We start from the raw sequence: 19,767 nt of genomic DNA on the forward strand, positions 1-19,767 counted from the left end.
AGCACCAACTATCACTTGGTTGATACTAATGCTCTGTCAACACTGAATTTTCTCAACACTTGCTATGGCTCAGTTGACATTGGCATTACTCAATATAATTTAGTCTTTCACTCTATTGCTTAGTCAAGCTTTACATTAATGCTATATCTTGATTTATAATATAAAAGACTTGAGCATTACCATGATATAAATGATCACTTTGCTTTGTCAAAGTCTAACTAATAAAATTTCCATTGTAACGTCTTTTTCATAACTCAACCTTTCCACTTGGTGCTTTTATTATGAGAAATATTTCAAATCCTCTCCATCAATCAAAATATACATTTAGATCAGATAGAAACATGTCTCATTAGTACATTTAACATCAATGATATAAACAAAAATTATTCCAATTATTGTTTCCAACATTGTATTCATTTTTCTAATACATTGCATTTTATTTATATATTCAATTTGTGTTTGAAGTTGTTTTTAATGTCATTTATGCATCTCAAATTTGTGAACAAAGTTTTAACTACAAAAAATCTCTCCTTTCTAAGTTACACCTCCATCCCCCCCACCTTGAGCCACAACCCCCTTTAGAATATCCATTACTTCCAAAAAAATTAAGTGTTAGAAGACCATAAATATGTAAATCTATCTGAGGGAATGTTTCCTCCAAAGTTTTTAGGTTTTGCTGCAAGAAATATTTGTGTGCATATTATATACTCAAAATATTTGTAATAAAAGTGGATCATGTTTACTATGTAATATATTTTCATTAACATGACCCTCGAACAAAAAAAATTCATTTCTTTGTTCATATTACATTTGTATTCAATTATTTATAACCTTAGTAAATAGAACCATTTCATAGAGAGAATTTATTTTCCATGATTTATTTTTTATCAATCCTAAATATAAGGCATGTCTTTTTAATTCCATATCAATATATCTAGAAATTGTATCTTTTTTCTATCCTTAATCATCACGATATATAGATGTTTATCTAGACAAGAATTGCAATTGTTTCATGTATTAGTATTTAGCATTAATGATTATGTTTGTTATGTTATATAGAGCTAACATATTAATGTTTAACTTGAAACTAATATAAGGTATACGCATTCTATGTATTTTTTTTTTTTTTTTCTAACTGCTCATGTCAAAGTACACGTGTCTTTGAGTTTCTAGTTTTGTGACATAGAAGATTAGACAATTTCTTCTTTTGAGCTTTCATGTCACTATTAAATCCTATTTTTTTCTTACTTAGATTTTTTACTCTACTCTAGATTGAGAGGGAAAAATTGAATCTATAATTTATAGTTATTAATAACTTTACTTTTAGTCATATAATGGACTCCTTTTGGTGGTAGCCTAGGCTCCATCACTAAGTTTTAAAACTATTACACATCTAACATATATCACTATCATTTAAAAGGTTAGAAGACAAAAGATCTTTTTTCTAACTTTTATAACTCATTTTTTTACACACAATATTTCTTTATCACAAACTCTATTTCCATCTTATAGTATCAAAAAATAAAATGATTGAAAGCTCTTATTATAACATGTGAGATTTGTAATTGTAAATCAAGGTTTTAATGTGTCCATGATTTTTTTTCATTTTTCACATCTAGTTCCTATTCTAATATTGTTCTATGGTTTATGCATTTATCCTAGATCAATTTTTTTTTGGAATAGCCAACAGTGTAAAAGTTGATCTAGGTCATATTGTAAAATTAGATTATACTGGGTGTCTAATGCATATAGTCAGTTCTTATAAAATTATAATTTACTAGGTGTCTATTCAATGTACAATATTTTTTTTCTTCTATCAAATTCCTATATTAGATTTGTAATTGTAATACACAACGTAGATTTTTTGACACTTTATAATCTATCTCCATTTCTATTTAAGTTGTGTTTTGGTTTGACTTCATTTATTACACATGTGCTCTATATTTTTTATTTGAATAACTTTTATCATGAGGTTTACATTGGTTGCTTCAATTAAGCTTTTCCCATTCCTATGCTTTTGTCATAAGATGACCTGATGAAGCACCATGAGTTGGTTGAAAGCATGAATGCTCATTAGATTTTTTTTTAATGAGACTACATGTGATTAAAAAATTCCATACCCTAACTTCCTTTATCAAATTGTCTCAAGCTTATGCTGATAATTAATTCATATTTATCTATAGGGAACTGGTCTACTAGTGAAGTTGAAAGGCTCACAAAGAGTCCACTAGGGATCAAGTCTTATTGAGAACAAGGCCCTTAGCATCTAAAAGGGATGAGGTCAAGATTGTGTGCTGAGTAAATTTGGTAGAATGGGTACCCCTCAATCCTTGAATCTTAACCAAAGAGGCTAGGGAAAAATGTTGAATCTCGAACAACAAAAAAATCAATTTTAGGAAAATTATAATACATGATGTATAAGATATTATATAATTGATTATATTTGGTGCTTTCTTTTGAGTTTTCTCCAACAAGAGTTCAATGAAATATTTTTTATATTCTTTTCTAGAGTTTTTTCACAAATTTGGGCTAGTAACATAGATTTAGGGATCTTTGACACATGGAATAAGGGATCTTGGACACATGGAATAATAGAGCTTCAATTACATTCCTATAGAAGATAGTAATGGATTGTTTTGTATGAAAAAAATTTATTTAGAGTCAAAATTTTCAAGCATCAATACTAGTAGTAGATACATGGTACTTGAAAGATGTAGCTTCAAAAGACAAGGCACATGAGAACCATAGCTTTAGAATTTTATTTTATTTTCAAAAGAGGAATAAATATTTTTCATTGAAACATCAACCCTTGATTCAAGAAATTTTTATAAATACTTTATTAGAAACTTAGAATGCTCTAATACCATGTTTTTCAAATATAAATGCTTGAATATCATCTTAGGAATTAGAAAAGAGGAGACAAATACTCTATTATTGCATTAGTAAATATAAATTTTGGAGTATAAAAAATAGTTCATAAAACAAGATATAGCACATTAAGTCAAAATGTAAAACTAGGCACTTAAATCTAGAAACTTCTTTTTGCTTAATGTTCAAATTTTGTACAAAGATAACACTACTAGTTAACACACACATGATAATGATAGTTGGAGTCAATAATTACTTCTAGCACCACCCCTTTATCTCAACTCCATAAATGCTTCTTCATTTTCAAATTTTAATCTCCCTTGAAACTTTGGTAATCCAATATTGCTTCCTTTTCTCTGAGAGATATTTGTGTCAACTAAATTGTTTTTGCTGCAGCAAATTTATTCTTTTATCTCTATAAGGTATTTCTATCAATACAAGGTAGAACATGACTAGTTCTCCCAAATTCACTAGTTCTTTTTTCTTCAGCAAGGTTGAACGCGACTAGTTCAACCAAACAAATATTTCTTTTGTCTTTATAGGGTGCAAACATGATAGCTATTTGTTCATGTAAGAATTTAATTTCCCTCAGCTATTCAAACTTGTCTTTGTATTATTTAAGTATTCTCCTCAACATTTTTACCTTTCCTACAAAAAAACGTTCAACAAAATTGTAATCCTTTCTTTTTCTTATGCTCCACACATATCTTCTTACTCTTCTTCATCATCTTCCTCCTCCTCCTCCTCATCTTCATCTTCTTCTTCTTCTTTGCTTCTCCTTCTACCATTTGTAACATTTGAACCAAGTTCAAAAGTTAAAAGAGTTCATTGCTTCGACTCACTTTTGGTTCTCATGCAATATCATTAGTGGGCCCTATCTTCACATGTCATAGGATTCTAGTAGGAAATGTACTATAGAAGGATGCCTCATCAAGTCTGACACACTCATGTATGACTTCATCATTTGTGGAAATGTAGTAAAATAATTAGTGTCTAAAGAATGAAAATCATTAATAATTGTTGTGTTTTAGATTTGAAGGACAAAGAGTGAAGATCTAGCACATGCAAAGGAAAAATATCATTTAAGTATCTTAGTTTCTATTTAATGGTAGATACCACATTATCCCATCACCCTTTTCTCATGTCATATATGATTCACTGCATCATTCCCATAATTAATGTGCTACCTCTACTGTGAAGTGTATATAATGAAAATCTCTTTCTTTTTGAAAGGCATCAATTTCTTTAACTGGTTCAGGTGTTAGCATCAAAATTTTGAGGAAGGAGAATCAACTTTCACAATTTTCATAATCATTTCTCTTTAGGTAACCCTTGTGTTCCCTAACTCTTTTTCTTTCACCTATTAGTAGAAAGATTGTGACTTCTTATTTGAATTTTAAGAAAAAGGGGGGAATTCTAAATCATGAGGTCCACATTACATATATTTAGGAAAAACCATAGCCTACATAATAAGTCACCCATTTTTAAAGATATAGATCTCTTAAGAGTCGATCTAGAGGGAGTAACAGAAAGGTTATGTGAATCACTTTCAAAACCCTTTTCTACCAAAATCTTGGATACCAATTTCTATATGATCTCTACCCCCTTGTCAGCATATCAATGTCTAGAATTCATTTAGGTTTGTATCCAAATGTATAATATGTTGGAAAGAGAGATGGAGTAATTGAGAGGGGAGGGGTGAATCAGTTACCACAAAATCTTTCCACAAATCCTTAGATGTCTTAAAACAATATTGTTGCAGGAACTCGGTAATCATACAAATAAATGCTGAAACTTGATAGATATTTTGTTAACTATATAAGCATTTAAGGTGATTAACATGCATGCATAAAAGAATAATCATGAACACAAGAGACACTAGATTTAACATGGAAACCCAATTTGGGAAAAACCACCATGTAACTAGTTACCAATTTTCACTCTTCTAAAGTGAGCCCTGTTAGGAGCCAACCCTGTTAAAGGTTATAATACACACTGTTAGGTGTGACCCTGTTAAAGGATTTAATCACCTTGTTAGAGGTGGCCTTGTTAGAGGTCTTTAAAACAATTCAACTAAACCGTCACCTTGTTAGAGGATTTGCAAAATGGCTGTCAAACCAACTCTGTTAAGAGATTTTGAATCACTGTTACAATGATTAGAAAGAAACAATGAGGTGTTCTGAAATATATGCAACTTATCTTTGCTGAATACAAATCTCTGTTCTGCTTCACTAGATCCTCACTGATTGAATGCAACTTTGCAGCTTCATAGGGATATCTAATCCTTCCTCAACATTCGCTCATATATTTAGTATTTTCTCATTCATATATTCACACTTTTATGAATCCACACACTTACACACACTTTGAATTCACAACTTAACCTATCTTATATACCTTATAGTTTGTCAAGTCGGCTAAATTACAAGTTATAACAATTGAAAAGCATAAAATTAGTCGACTGCATAAAACAATTTAAACTTAATTCTTTGGAACAATAAAATCCTTTGTTGCTCAACCCAGCTCGGTGACCACTGTTCCAGAATGGTTTCCCCAGTGTTAGCCAAGTGAAGCTCGGTAAACACTACGAACTTTGCAATTTCCTTCAGAGATCGAGTTAACTCGGTGAATACTGACCTTTCTTCATTTACCGAGTGAGCTCAGTAAAAACTAACTTTCCTTTGCTTACCGAGTGAGCTCGGTAAAAGCTAACTTTTCTTTGCTTACCGAGTGATATTGGTAAAGGCTAACTTTCCTTCATTTATCAAGCGAGCTCGGTAAAAGCTAACTTTCGTTCATTTACCGAGTGAGCTCAGTAAAAGCTAACTTTCCTTCATTTACCAAGTGAACTCAGTAAAGGCTAACTTTCCTTCATTTTTTTTAGGAATTCTTGGTAGTCACTATAAAATGCTTTGCTAACCATTTGAGCTCGGTAGACTCTGTCTAATGGCTGATATGACGTTTGTGTAACATCAAAGACAATACACAATTAACAATTGTATCCAACATGATATGCCTACTGGAGATATCGTTTAAAAGGGGTAGAAGAGTATTAATAAGAATCACTAGAGAAACAATATCCAAGCTATTTCATCTTGAAGAGAAAGAGATCGTCAATTCAACCCATGTATTATCCCTATCTAGACTTTTAGAAAATTATAATGTCTATAGAAATATTATTGCAAATATTTAGACTGAAGCTTCTTACAAAGGTGGCTCTAGGTTACACAAAATCCTCAAGTAAGGCCAAATGATCTCACAAGTTCATCATGTAATATTTTTATTGCACCGGATTTATGGTTGTCCCAATGTTTCTTCTTTTCAAGAATGGATGTACTTTTACATTTATATTATGTTGAAAGGGTGTCAATTCTTGGACTAGGTCAAATTAATTGCTAGTTCCCTAAAAAATAAAGTAAGGGGAGCCTTAAACCTTAAAAAATGACTCCTATATGTCTTTGTATCTGATGTATATGTTGTCTAGTACTCAAGAATTGCAGTATCTACCCCATGAACCCTAGAATGGAATTATTACTATATATAATTACTATTCTATGTTGAATAAGATAGAGCCTTGGGAAACATCACGAAGGTCCACAATATTTTCTTAGGGAAATTATGTTTTGAAATGAAGGGTCTTCCACATTGTAGATTCTCTCATGAATCTCAAAAGTTTGTTCAATCTTTTGGTAGCATATAAATTCAATTCCCAAATTCACTTATGTAAGGATAGTTGATTTTGATGAAGAACCATTACAACTCCCCAAATTTTCTCTAGATTATTTTATCTTGGCAGATGTGTCTTGGAAATTGATTTCAGTCATAAATAAGTATTTTACTAATTAATCTTCTTATATCATCTTCCCACTCAATCTAGGAAAACTAACCTACCAAAGTAATGGAAGATGCTACATGTATAAGTTTAGATTTGATTAATTTTCATCTTGTTCCTTATCATGCTAGACAAAAATTTTGTATCAAGGGGATAGCTCATGGCTTGTATGAACCTTGTGTGAAGTTCTTACATGTCTCTAATATTGAAGACTTTTGGGAAGACTATGCAGATGAACTAGAAGTTTGGAGAAGGGAACCTACAAGGCTTACTATTTCCCAAGCTAAGCTTTTTCAATTGAATTAGGATGTAGATGTTGTGGATATTCAATAATACCAAAAAGGTTTAGCAAATATTTGATTAACTGAGTCTTTGATTTCTAACAAGGCCATTATAAACTTGGATTCTAAAGAGGAAGATAATATACATGAAATAACAAAGGTTGTACTTGAAAGAATGAATTCTTGGATAAAAATGAAAAATATCAAACATGCTAGGAAACCCATTGAATCCATTTCTGATGCTAATATCAAATTTGCAAGTAGTAGGATATCCTCAAGATTAATAGGGCACAAAGCAATAATTTGCCCTAGTACAAAAAGCTTGTTCAAGGAATAGAACCAAGATGTTGACAACTATTGGTCTTAATGAAGATATTCAAGTTCATAGTGTACCTAATAAGGACATGGGTGGTGTTTTCATTGATAACTTTTAGTGATTTCAAATGACTGTGGGAGGCTCTCCTTAGAGGATAGAGAAGGTGAATGCTCCAGTCAAAGGCAATGAACCTCCAAAAATTCCTTATTCCACACCAAACTGGCTAGTTTCCTCAGCTAATAAAAAGACAAGCCTAGTTCATATTTTTTTTCCTATTGGTAAAATTGTGAATAAGTATATTACTAAAGCACCACAGTCCAAAAGAACTAAAAGCCCAGTTAGAATAGTGTTTGACCACAAAACAAGCAACAACATTGTTGAAGGGGCTGGTTATAATCACAAGGGAGATACAAGTACATTGGATTTGAGTAATCTTGAGATTACTAACACAAAACTAGGGGTGATCAAGTAGGAGATGGAAGAACACTAGTTGGAATCATCTACTAAATAGATTATTTTGTAATCACAAAAAGATGGTGTTGAAAGGAAGAAATTGAATGTATAAATATACAGAATGGTTGAGTACATAAGATCACTAAGGGGTAAAAGTTCATGATTGATTATTAGTCTCATCCAATGTTTGATCATATTACACCTAAGAATCAACAATTGATGAGTGAAATAAAGAATGGAATGCTATTATTTCTATAATTCATAACTAGATAGATCATGTAATGAATCTACTCACTAAATTTATATAGGATTTGCATAAGATATTTTCTTTTGTTGATAGAGTGATAAGTGAAGCCCGTATACAAGATGGAAAGAGAAATTTGAAAGGATATCATTCATGGTGACCCAATTAGTGGACGTGGAAGAGCATGGTCTAGATAAATTCTTGGAGGAGAATCCTCTATAACTAGTCGATGCAGGGCTTGTCCATGTATTATGAAAGAACATAGCTTGGTGACTTTTTAATTATAATTTGGCCATTTATCATATGTAATCTTTTGAAAAAGAGTTAAAATTAGTTTAGGATGGTGTGACGAAAGATTTTCATATCATTAGTTCAACTCCTTTTATAAATTTCAAAGAAGGAGGTTTTGATGTAAAAGCATTGATTAAACAATATGAAGAACCCCTAAATGCAATCAAACATGGAGTTGAACTGACCATGATAGACCTCACCAAGATTTCCACGTTAGAGACCATGATTGACATGTGCAACAAGCAGCTACTAGAGTATCTTGATGGCATCACCAAGATGAAATAGGACAAGGACACATGGAAAAATTTCCTATAGAGCATAAATATCACAAACAAGAATGTTGTGTCCAATTTCATAGGCACATAAAAAGTTTGGAAACTTGTGCAAGGACCTTCAAACCTAGATGAGGATGAAGAAGTAGGATGATGTCTCTCATTGAAAATACTTTTCCTCCTATTTATTTTTCAAGTTTTAACTATTATTTGCTTGTTTCTAGTGTCTACATACCTATTAAACTTGGTTACTATAACTCCTTTTAAAACTATCTAAGAATCAAGTTTGAATGGAAATTCTTAGACATTACTCTATTTAAGTTAGAAACTTATTAGTCTAAAGGATTGGTAGTTTTTGCTAGAGATCATACTATGAACATTAATCTAGTTTTTATTTGTTATGCAAATATTTGGGATTCCCAACATTATATAGGAACAAGATTGTTTTTGGATGATAAAAGATCCTATAGATATATTCAAAGATTGTATGCTTTGAATTATTCTTTATTGGTTTAGTATTGAATTGACATTGAATTGTGGGATCTCTTTCTAATGTTGGGTGCTTATATTGTGCATACTTTAGATTATCTATATGTTTCATAATTATTTTGAATAGTGGTTGATGGAGAAACTACAAGTTCTCTTCATTCTGCACAATATTTAATTTATTTAATTGATGTTGATTCGATTATTCCCCTATCAAAGAATAGGTGTGATATCTTGTTAATAACTGGTTAAGAGTAATTCTTCTTTAAGAAAGTGTTTTCATTAAATATCTAATAAGGGAGGTGAACCTTATTAAAATTTAGATAGCAAATAAAGAAGCAAAGATTCCTCAACTGTTGGAAAATTGATGGTGTACTATGAGTTTGGGAATAAAGGGTTTTAATAATTTGTTTTATTAAAAGAAAAATCTATTTAATAACACATATATACCCAACTATAAGGCCTTCAAGGTTATGACCAAATAAAAAATATAACTTTAAGATCTACAATCTAGCTTCGTATTTGCATCTCCAGAAACATCTTCTCTAACTATCAAAGTCCAAGCTCTAAAGAAAATCAAATACCTCTACTTATACTTGCAAAAATGACTTACATATGATTCTAGATCATTACATGATAGAAATGTTGAACTCAAAATGGTCAACACTCATCCCAAGACATGATCCCGTCATTAAATTCATGATCCAAATTAAATATGAGAGTTGACTCATTCTAAGAACCAGTCATGAAAAAATCATTCAAAGAAGAACCTGAGCATCAACAACTATTACGTTTACTTGACACATGAATGAACACTTGGCCAACATTGGATAGCTAATACCATATAAGATAACTACAGTAACTTGGGCATCAGTATCTATAGTAAATCATTTAACACTAGCTATAGTAACTTGACCATCATTAGATACTATAAATCAACCATAACTAGCTATAGTGACTTGGCCATCACTAGCTACAACAACTTGGCCATAACTAGCTATAGTAACCTAGATATCACTAGCTATAGTAACTTGACCATCACTAGCTACAATAACTCAGACATCACTAGCTATAATATGTTAGCCAATATTGAACAACTTAGAAGTAACAACAACTTGGAAACGATTGGCAATTGGCTCCAACATGCAGAATGAACAAATATGAGAAGGATAGCAAGATGATCCAAGATACTCCTACATCAAGAAACTAGGGTTGAAAGAAATGGTTCTATTGAATCACTGAGATGTCACAACCTAAGATGAATCCAACTTAGGTTGAGAAATTGAAGTAGCATCTTCAACTAGTATGTTCTTCCACTTCAACAAATATTCATAGTAATCTCTTCCCCTTCTTCTTTTACCAACTCTATGATCCAATATCTGTTCAATCTCTTCAATCTACTTCTTTGGATACTTATGCAAATTAATAATATTGAATATAAGGGATATATCAATGTCATCAAAAAACATAACTTCATAAGCATTACAACAGTCAAACTTCCTCAAGATCTTACAAGGTCCAAACTTCTTCATTTTTAGCTTATGGGTATGTGTAGGATCATGGTGTACCAAACTATGGCCTTAAGTGGTAGTGAAAAACAAGCAAATCAGGGTTATCTCAACTTGACACATAATTTTAAAGCGGTTATGGACTTTATATCAAAAATTTGTAAGAAAATAATTTGTAGGAAATTGAATCTAGTTTCTAAAATACAAGGCCTTATCTGGAGAAAAAAATATTTGATTGGTCAAAAGTTTGGATTTTAATGTAGTACTACAAAAATTTCAGAGTGAAAATAAAAAGTTGATGTATGTCTGACCACCTTAATCATAATCAAATGATAATATTTTTAAATATAATTTTAGATATAGAAAGTAGACTCATGCCTGGGTGGGACACATATTCTTGGGAATTTTTATTCCAAATAAATAATTAATTATGAATTTTCTACTATACTATTTTTAGAATTAAAAAAATCCCGTGTCTGACCACCTTAACTAGTTCAAAAAAAATCAAAATTAAGTTTTTCTTTCTTTTTTATTATACTAGTCGAAGCATAGAATGTGATGCATCTTTTGGATTTCACAAATCTTATATGGTTTGAAAATTATAGCTATTTTTCAACCAGTATGTCAATCAACACTTTGTAGCTAACTCCACTAGAAAATAAGTAATAATTACTTAGTGAACTCGTAATTTGACAAAGCTTACACTTATGAAAAGCTAAGAACATTCTTAACAAACCTTTTTCATTACATCAAATTTTGGTTTAAAAAAAGTCGTCAGCTACATGCTTGAAGTAAAAAACACATAAAAACATGCCAAAAACACATTTTCAGGATGTTTTAATGATGACCATATAAGGTTGGTATTGAAAGATATAGTAGGAATTATAAAGGTATTAATTGTTTTCATTTAGTATTAGGATGGGTGGGAAAAAAGTTGGAATATATTTTGAAATTCTTTGAGGCATTCCAGAACTATATATTTTTTAGATCACCACTTTTTGGCACACCATGATCCTGCACATACCCTTACTATATATTCCAACATGAAATATTCCTGTCATCAAAGAAACCATCACCTCATCACCAACTTTAAAAAATGATGCCTTCTAGACTTATCAACATTCTCCTTTTTTTTTTTTATTACTTTGTGCCAACTTTAACTTCACTTTCTCATGCAAAGACTTCATAAAGCTAGGAACTTCTTCCCCTTCAACACTTCTCTTTTCTCCACCAACAAAATCCCTCAAATATTATATTTTTCTAGGTTGCATTCCAATATCAACTAAAACTTTATTTTCCTTGTAGTCCTATTCATAGCATTATTATATGAAAACTCAGTTCATACCAATACTAGCTCCCAATTACTTGGCTTATCTCCAACTAAATATATGAACAAGTTATCCAACCTCATACTTACAACCTTTGTCTATCAATCTATCTATTGATGGAATGTAGAACTAGATCTCAACTCAATACCCATCTTCTTCCACAAAGTCCTCAAAAAGTAACCAACAAACATACTATCTCTATCAAAAATAATACTTCTTAGTAATCAATGTAGCCTAACAATATCTCTAAAGAAACTATCAACAATATCGACAACTTTTCATGTCTTCTTATATGGTATAAAATCAGCCATTTTAAAAAATATATCCACAAAAATAAATATGGAATCATACCCTCTTTTTTTCTTAGCTAATCAAAGAATAAAGTCCATACTGATGTCACTCTAGGGTTTCTCAGAAACAAAAATAGGTTTATACAATCTAGCATTATGACATACTCTTTTTACAACTTGACAAGATCCACAACTCATTACAAAATTTTGAACATCCTTATACATTTGTGGCCAATGATACTTGTCCTTTAGAAAACTCAATATCTTATCAATTCCAAAATGTCCACCCAATCCACCAAAATGCTTCTCATTAATCAAATTAACTCTCATAGCACTTCTTGGTATACATAATTGAATTCCTTTGAAAATTACTTCTTAAATGAAATGCTCATCATACTCACTCATGTGATCTGATAGATTTGGTTCTCTAAACTTTCTCCACCCCCCCAGAAAATTAGGATTAGTATCATAAAACTCTTTCACTTTATCAAAACCATACAATATGGAATCAAACCCTCTTATTTTCTTAGGTAATCCAAGAATAAAGTCCATACTAATGTCACTCCAAGGTTTCTTAGAAACAAAAATAGGTTTATACAATCTAGCATTATGACATAGTCCATTTACAACTTGACAAGATCTACAAGTCATTACAAAATTTTGAACATCCTTATACATTTGTGGCCAATAAACTAGTCCTTTAGAAAACTCAATATCTTGTCAATTCCAAAATGTCCACCCAATTCATCACAATGCTTCTCATTAATCAAATTAACTCTCATATCACTTCTTGGTATACATAACTAAATTCCTTTAAAAATTACTTCTTAAATGAAATACTCATCATACTTACTCATGTTATCTAATAGATTTGATTCTCTACACTTTCTCCATCCCCCCAAAACATTAGGACTAGTATCATAAAACTCTTTCATTTTATCAAAACCAAGAACTTCTATCTTCATCTCAATAAACAAAGAATGTTTTATGCTCAATGTATCAACAACATGGTTAGTAACTCCACTTTTATGCTTGATTACATGCATGAAACTCTACAAGTACTCAACCCACTTCATATATCTCTACATCAATATATCTTGACTTCCCAGTTGCTATAAAGCTTTATGATTGGTAAACAACACAAACTCCTTAGGGATCAAATAGTGTATCCACTTCTTTAAGGCTTAAACAATAGCATAAAATACTTGATCATACACATAATACTTCCTTTTAGCATCATTAAATGTTTTCACTATAAAAATCAACAACTTTACCTTCTTGACTTAGCACAACTCCTATTGCACTACCATTTTCATCACATTCAACTTATAATCCCTTATTAAAATTAGGAAAAACCAATAGAGGTAACTCAACAACCTTTTGTTTCAAAGTCTCAAAACTCTTAGAAGCTTCATGTGTCTATTGAAAAGAAGATTGTTTAAGTAAATAAGATTGATGAAATAAATCATGGAACAATAATTATTTTGTCACTGATGTCAAACCTATTACTTACTTGTAAGAAAATTTCTTATTTTGGTTTGAATGCTCTCATTTGATTGATTGAAAAATTAGATTTGTAGAAAAATGATAACAAGCAAACCAAAAGAAATGTTGAGTTATATGGTGCATAAAAGGAGCAAGTTATGTGCAAGATCATGATGTGCAAAAATAGCAATCTAAAAAATATTTAGTTCTGAAATGCCTCAAACCATTTCAAAATCTATTCTAACTTTTTCCCCACCCACCCTAATACTAAATGAAAACAATTAATATCTTTATAAGGTCTATTATATCTTTTGATACCAACCCTATATGGTCAACTTTAAAAGAATCGTAAAAATGTGTTTTTGGCCTATTTTTATGTGATTTTTACTTCAAACATGTAGTTGACGACTTTTTTTTGCCAAAATTTGATGAAATAAAAAGGGTTTCTTAAGAATTTTCTTATCTTTCCATAAATGTAAGGTTTGTCAAATTATGAGTTTATTAAGTACTTATTACATATCTTCTATTGGAGTTATGTATAAAGTACTGACTATAACAATACTTCAAAAACAACTATGTTTCTTCCAATCCAAAAGATGCATCACATTATATGTTTCTTCCACTATAAGGAAAAAAATGAAAAATGAAATATTCCAGGGTTTTGAATTAGTTAAAGTGGTCAGACATGAGATTTTTTTTAATTCCAAAAATACTAAAGTCAAAAATTAATTATTAATCATTTATTTAGAATAAAAATACCCAAAAATATGTGTCAAATCTAGGAATGAGTCTACTACTTATATCTAGAATGTTATTAAAAAATATTATCTTTTTATTTTGATTAAGGTGGTCAAACATACATCTACTCCTTATTTTTGTTCTAAAATTTGTGTAATATTGCATTAAAATTCAAAATTTTGGCTAATCAAATTTTTTTTTTGAGATAAGTCCTAGTAGTTTAGAAAATATATTCAATTCCTTAAAGATTTTTTTTTCTCAACTTTTTGATATAAAGCTAATAACAAGTAGAAAATTGCATGTCAATTTGACATAACCCTAATTTTTTAATTTTTTGTTGCCACTTAAGAGCATTGTTTGGTTGACCATGATCTTGCACATACCCAACACTAAGACCAAATAAGACATTGATGATATAGTGTATTATTTATCTATTTAAGGCTACATTTAAAGGTTATTGAAGGTAAGAAGGAAGAATCCTAAGAAAAGAAATGTGTCTAACAAACCTGCTTGAGAAGATAGTTGAAGCTAAGAAATTTAGTTCAAGTTGAGCAGAAAGTTAGTTGAACTTGAGAAAGTTTAATATGTGCTGAGAAAAGAGAAATCTTAATATGTGTCAAGCATTAGAAGATGGTAGTAGCAACCAAATTAAACTTAGTTTTTGCTAAAAAACCTAGTGCTGGCCAAGCATTAGAAGAAATTGTTTGCCAAGAAAAAGAGATGTTATTTCTGCATTACAATAAGATGATTTTGATCAAGATTTAATGAATCTAAGTTGACAAATATAATTTCTTGAATAGTGTGAAGCATAGGGAAGATAACTATATTGACATGGTGGCACATAATTCAAGATAAACGATTTTGAGATGAATTCAAAGAGGATTGTAAGAGAAGATTCTAGAAGGAACAAAATGAAGAGATGGGAAGATTTAATGAATCTAACAAAATCCTAAAATGGATGATTGTGGTTATGCGATAAAAGATTTAAATTCTCTATATAGGGAGATAATAGGCCAGAAGAAATTTGTCAAGTGCATGAACCTAAAAAAGAAGAAGTATAGGTTGTTGATTCATATGGTAGCTAAAGGAAATAGTCCTTAGTTGGTATATTAACAAAGAAGACCTAAGGAGATGAATGCTTGAAGGGTGAACAATCTATAAGATACCAAGAGGATGAGTGCCGAGAAGAATAGAGGACTGAATGTAACATCTATAGTCTACAAGTGATTTGTTTTATTATTAGATCAAGTCTTATCATTACTTTCTAAAAAAGGGAAAAATTCTAATGGAATGTTATAAATTCATCTAACAAGGCTCACTTATAATAGAGAGATTGAAATCCTTTAATCAAGATCACATTTGATAGTATGCATTATAACTTTTTATAGGGTTGGCTTCTCACAAGGATCACTTTAGAAGAGTGAAAATTGGTACCATGTTAGTAGTGCATTTTCCTAAATTGCATTTCCACGTAAAATTCTTATGTAAAAATTTGTGATTCATTTTGTGGTATTCCACATTTACATTTATGCAAAGTTATTTTGACCTAGGACAACAATTTGTAAAATGTTAAGATATTGAATGATCAATGCATGCATAAGTATAAGATGAAGTACTAAAAAGTTTTATTTGGACATCTGGACCTTGGATAACTAATTAACTCCACAAACCCCCCATTATTTATTCTAAACATTCCAAAAATTGGTATCAGAGCATTGGTTCTTGTGAAGAAACATTTTGAAGGTGCTTAAAGTTAAAGATCAAGATGTACATAAAGGATGTCACAAAGATGAAAAAGGAAAAGCTTCCTACAAGGAAATTTTTTATGAAGCTATATCTAGGAGGACTTGGAGATTACATGCATAGTCAACTATTGCCACTAAACATGTTGTGGTAGTTGGAGCCCTAACTATTGAACAACTAAAACAAAAGAAAGAACACAATCAGGTAATGTTGGATATTGCATTTCTCCTAAGCTATACAGAGTTTCAAGACATCAAAGTATGTGATTCTTCTAACAAGATTTGAAATTTCCTATAGAAGATATATGGAGGAGACAAGAATGTGCTAAGATCCAAACTTGGAAGTCTTAGACAAAAATTTGATGATATGAAAATGCAAGAATGAGAGACTATAGTTCAGTATTCTACAAGAATTAAAGATCTTGTTAATAAAATTTGAGGATCTAATGGAAAGATTGAAGATGAGACTATGATCAACAAAGTACAGAGAACCTTAGTGCCTATCTATGCTATTAGAGTATCTGCTATACAAAAACTGAGGTGTACACCTAGTAGTGATCTTACTGTTGAAGGACTAGTTGATAGACTCACTACTTTTTAACTTTCAAATTTTGATTTTTCAAATCTAATAATGTTGAATCTTCTTTCAAAGCTAAGTTGACTCCAAAAGAGCCAAAAGATAAGAAAAACAAAAGGTTCAAACATTTTGCTAGTGACATTGATACATATGATGAATAAATAAAAGAAATGGAAGAACTATAAGCACTACTAGCTAGGAAAATTCACAAATGTAAAGGAAAATACAAAGATAAGTTACCCATAATATGTTTTAACTATAATGAGTCTATCATATTACAACAAAATATTCTAAGAAGAGGAAAAATGAAGACAATTTTAGAGGTAGAAAAGATGATAGTAACAAAGGCTATAAGGATAAGAGAAAGAAGGATTGTTACATTAATGAGGAAGATTCCAATGATTAATCTGACAATGATGATGATGATGAAATTTTTTATGTTTCTATGAAATATTATTCTGATGAAGATGAGGAAACTGCATTGATATCTTATGTGAACAAAAGTTACAAATGGATCATTGGTAGTGGATGTTCACATCACATAACTAGAGACAAAAGTAAGTTCATTACCATTAATTATTACAATGGAAATAGTGTTAGATTTGTTAAGGATGCACTCTATTTGATAAAAGGAAGAGGGTCAATAAGATTAAAAGACAAGAGATCATGTGTCACAATACTTACTATGTGGAAGGACTTAACTATAATCTATTAAGTATGTCACATTTAAATAGTTTAGGATGCAAAGTTGAATATGATAAAAGGAAGCCTAAGATCTTTGATAGCATTAGACACCTAATTGGAAGTGGAGGTCAGAGTAGAGGTAATTTATTTTATCTTAACATGAATGGTGTTTCTTTTCTTGTTTTACAATTTGATGATGCATGGCTTGGCCACAAAAGGTTATGTCATGTAAATTTTGATAATTTGGTTAGAATCAGTAAGATGAAAAGAGTTAGAGGTTTTCCAAAACTAAAGAAGCCTAATAATTTTAGTTAGGAAGGATAAAAAATTCTAGTTTTAAAAGTAAGACTCATACTACAAAGCAAAATTTTAAATTAGTTCATATTGATCTATGTGAACAAATTGATGTACAAAGCTACAAAGGTTACAAGGACATTATCCTATTTGTTGATGATTACTCTAGAATGATGAAAATAATATTTTTAAAAGAAAAATATGATGCTTTTCAAAATTTTAAGTGGTATCTGGAAAGAGTTGAGAATGAAACTAGTAAAATCTTGAAATGTCTTGGATTTGATAGAGGTGGAGAGTTTACATCAAATAAGTTCAAAATTTTTTGCAATGACAAAGTAATCAAAAGAAAAACTTTTGCACCTAGGACCTCTCCACAAAATGGGATTGTTGAAAGGAGGAACAAATTTGTAATGGATTGTGCTAGAATATTGTTGATGAAGAAGAATGTTGCTTTGAAATACTAGAGAGAAGATATTATTACAACTATCTATACCTTAAACCGAGTATAAGCCAAGAATGTTACAAATTGCACACCATTTCAATTATGGTATGCATACTCACCCACTGTCAAATATTTTGAGTTATTTGGAAGAAAGGGTTACATTTTTAAGGACAATAGAAATGGTAAGTTTAAATGATGCAAAAAGTGAAGAAGGTATATTCCTAGGTTATTCCACAAGAAGTAAAGCTTATAATGTTTAAATACTAACACTAAAAAAGTTGTGTAAAGTGCAAATGTAAATTTTGATGAATATACAGAAGCACATGAAGATGAACCAAAGAAGGAACATGAAAATTACATAACCTTTATTTATTACTATGAAGACATGTCTAATAATGCTTATAATTCTACAAACCAAGTTGCTAATCAGCAAGAATCAACAATTTTCAATCACATACACTAGATGTCAAGTTACATTTACAAGTCAAGTTTCAATTAGAAGTCAAGGTACATTATGATATTGAGATCAGTTCACATGGAAGGAATGTTGAGTTACCAGATAGAGAAGTGCACAATGAATTTGAAATTGAGCTTTGTGAAAGACGCATTGTAGAAAGGATAATAGAGCCAAGGTTGCAAAGTATTTTAGAAGACATCATCATTCTAAACAAGTCATTGGAGATAAAGAAGATAGACCAATGACAAGTAATAGATTGAAAAATGACACATGTTTTTTAAGCATGCACGAGCCTAAATTAGGGAAGGATTCATTAGAGAATGAAAAATGAGATAAAGCTATGAAAAAATAAATTTATTGAATTGAGAAGAAAAAAACTTGGACATTGGTACCTATACCAGAGAACAAGAACATTATTGGAATCAAGTGGGTGTATAGAAACAAATTGGATAAGAATGGTAAAGTTCAGAGGAATAAGGAAAGATTAGTTTGTAAAGGATATGCACAAGAAGAGGGAATTTAATATGGAGAATCATTTTCCTCAGTTGCAATATTGGAAGGAGTAAGAACTTTGCTTTGAAACTTTACATACAAAGGATTCAATGTTTATCAAATGGATGTTAAGTCAATATTTCTGAATACTATACTAGAAGAGGAGGTTTATATAGAAAAGCATGAGGGATTTGTTGACCCAAACACAAAGAAAATGGTTTGTAGAGTACAAAAGGCCTTATATGGTTTAAATTAAGCTCCTGGAGCATGGTATAAAAGACTAGACAAATATCTTGTGAATATTGGTTTTGAGAAAATGATGAAAATAACAATCTATACTTGAAGACAAAAGAAGATAAAGCAATCTTACTAGCTGAAATATTTGTTTATGATATCATATTTGGAGGAAAAAATGCATTGTGTAAGAAATTTTCAATTAAAAATAATGAAAGAGTTTGAGATGTCTATGTTTGGAGAAATAAATTTCTTTGTTGGATTGCAAGTATATTAGATGAAATTGTTAGCATGAATGTTGATGATACTACTTTGGGGAGTGTCTTGAGCATTGGAGAATATTGATACGTTGCATTCATTTTTGTGTTTATCATTGATGTCAACATAACATAGTTTCTATAAAGACTCAATGGGTAGAAGGTGGAGATCTTGATGGTACAAACAATGGTTTTA

Source organism: Cupressus sempervirens, chromosome 7 (genome assembly GCF_028749045.1).
Source record: "Cupressus sempervirens isolate cs-2001-9-10 chromosome 7, ASM2874904v1, whole genome shotgun sequence".
NCBI classification, from domain to species: Eukaryota; Viridiplantae; Streptophyta; class Pinopsida; order Cupressales; family Cupressaceae; genus Cupressus; species Cupressus sempervirens.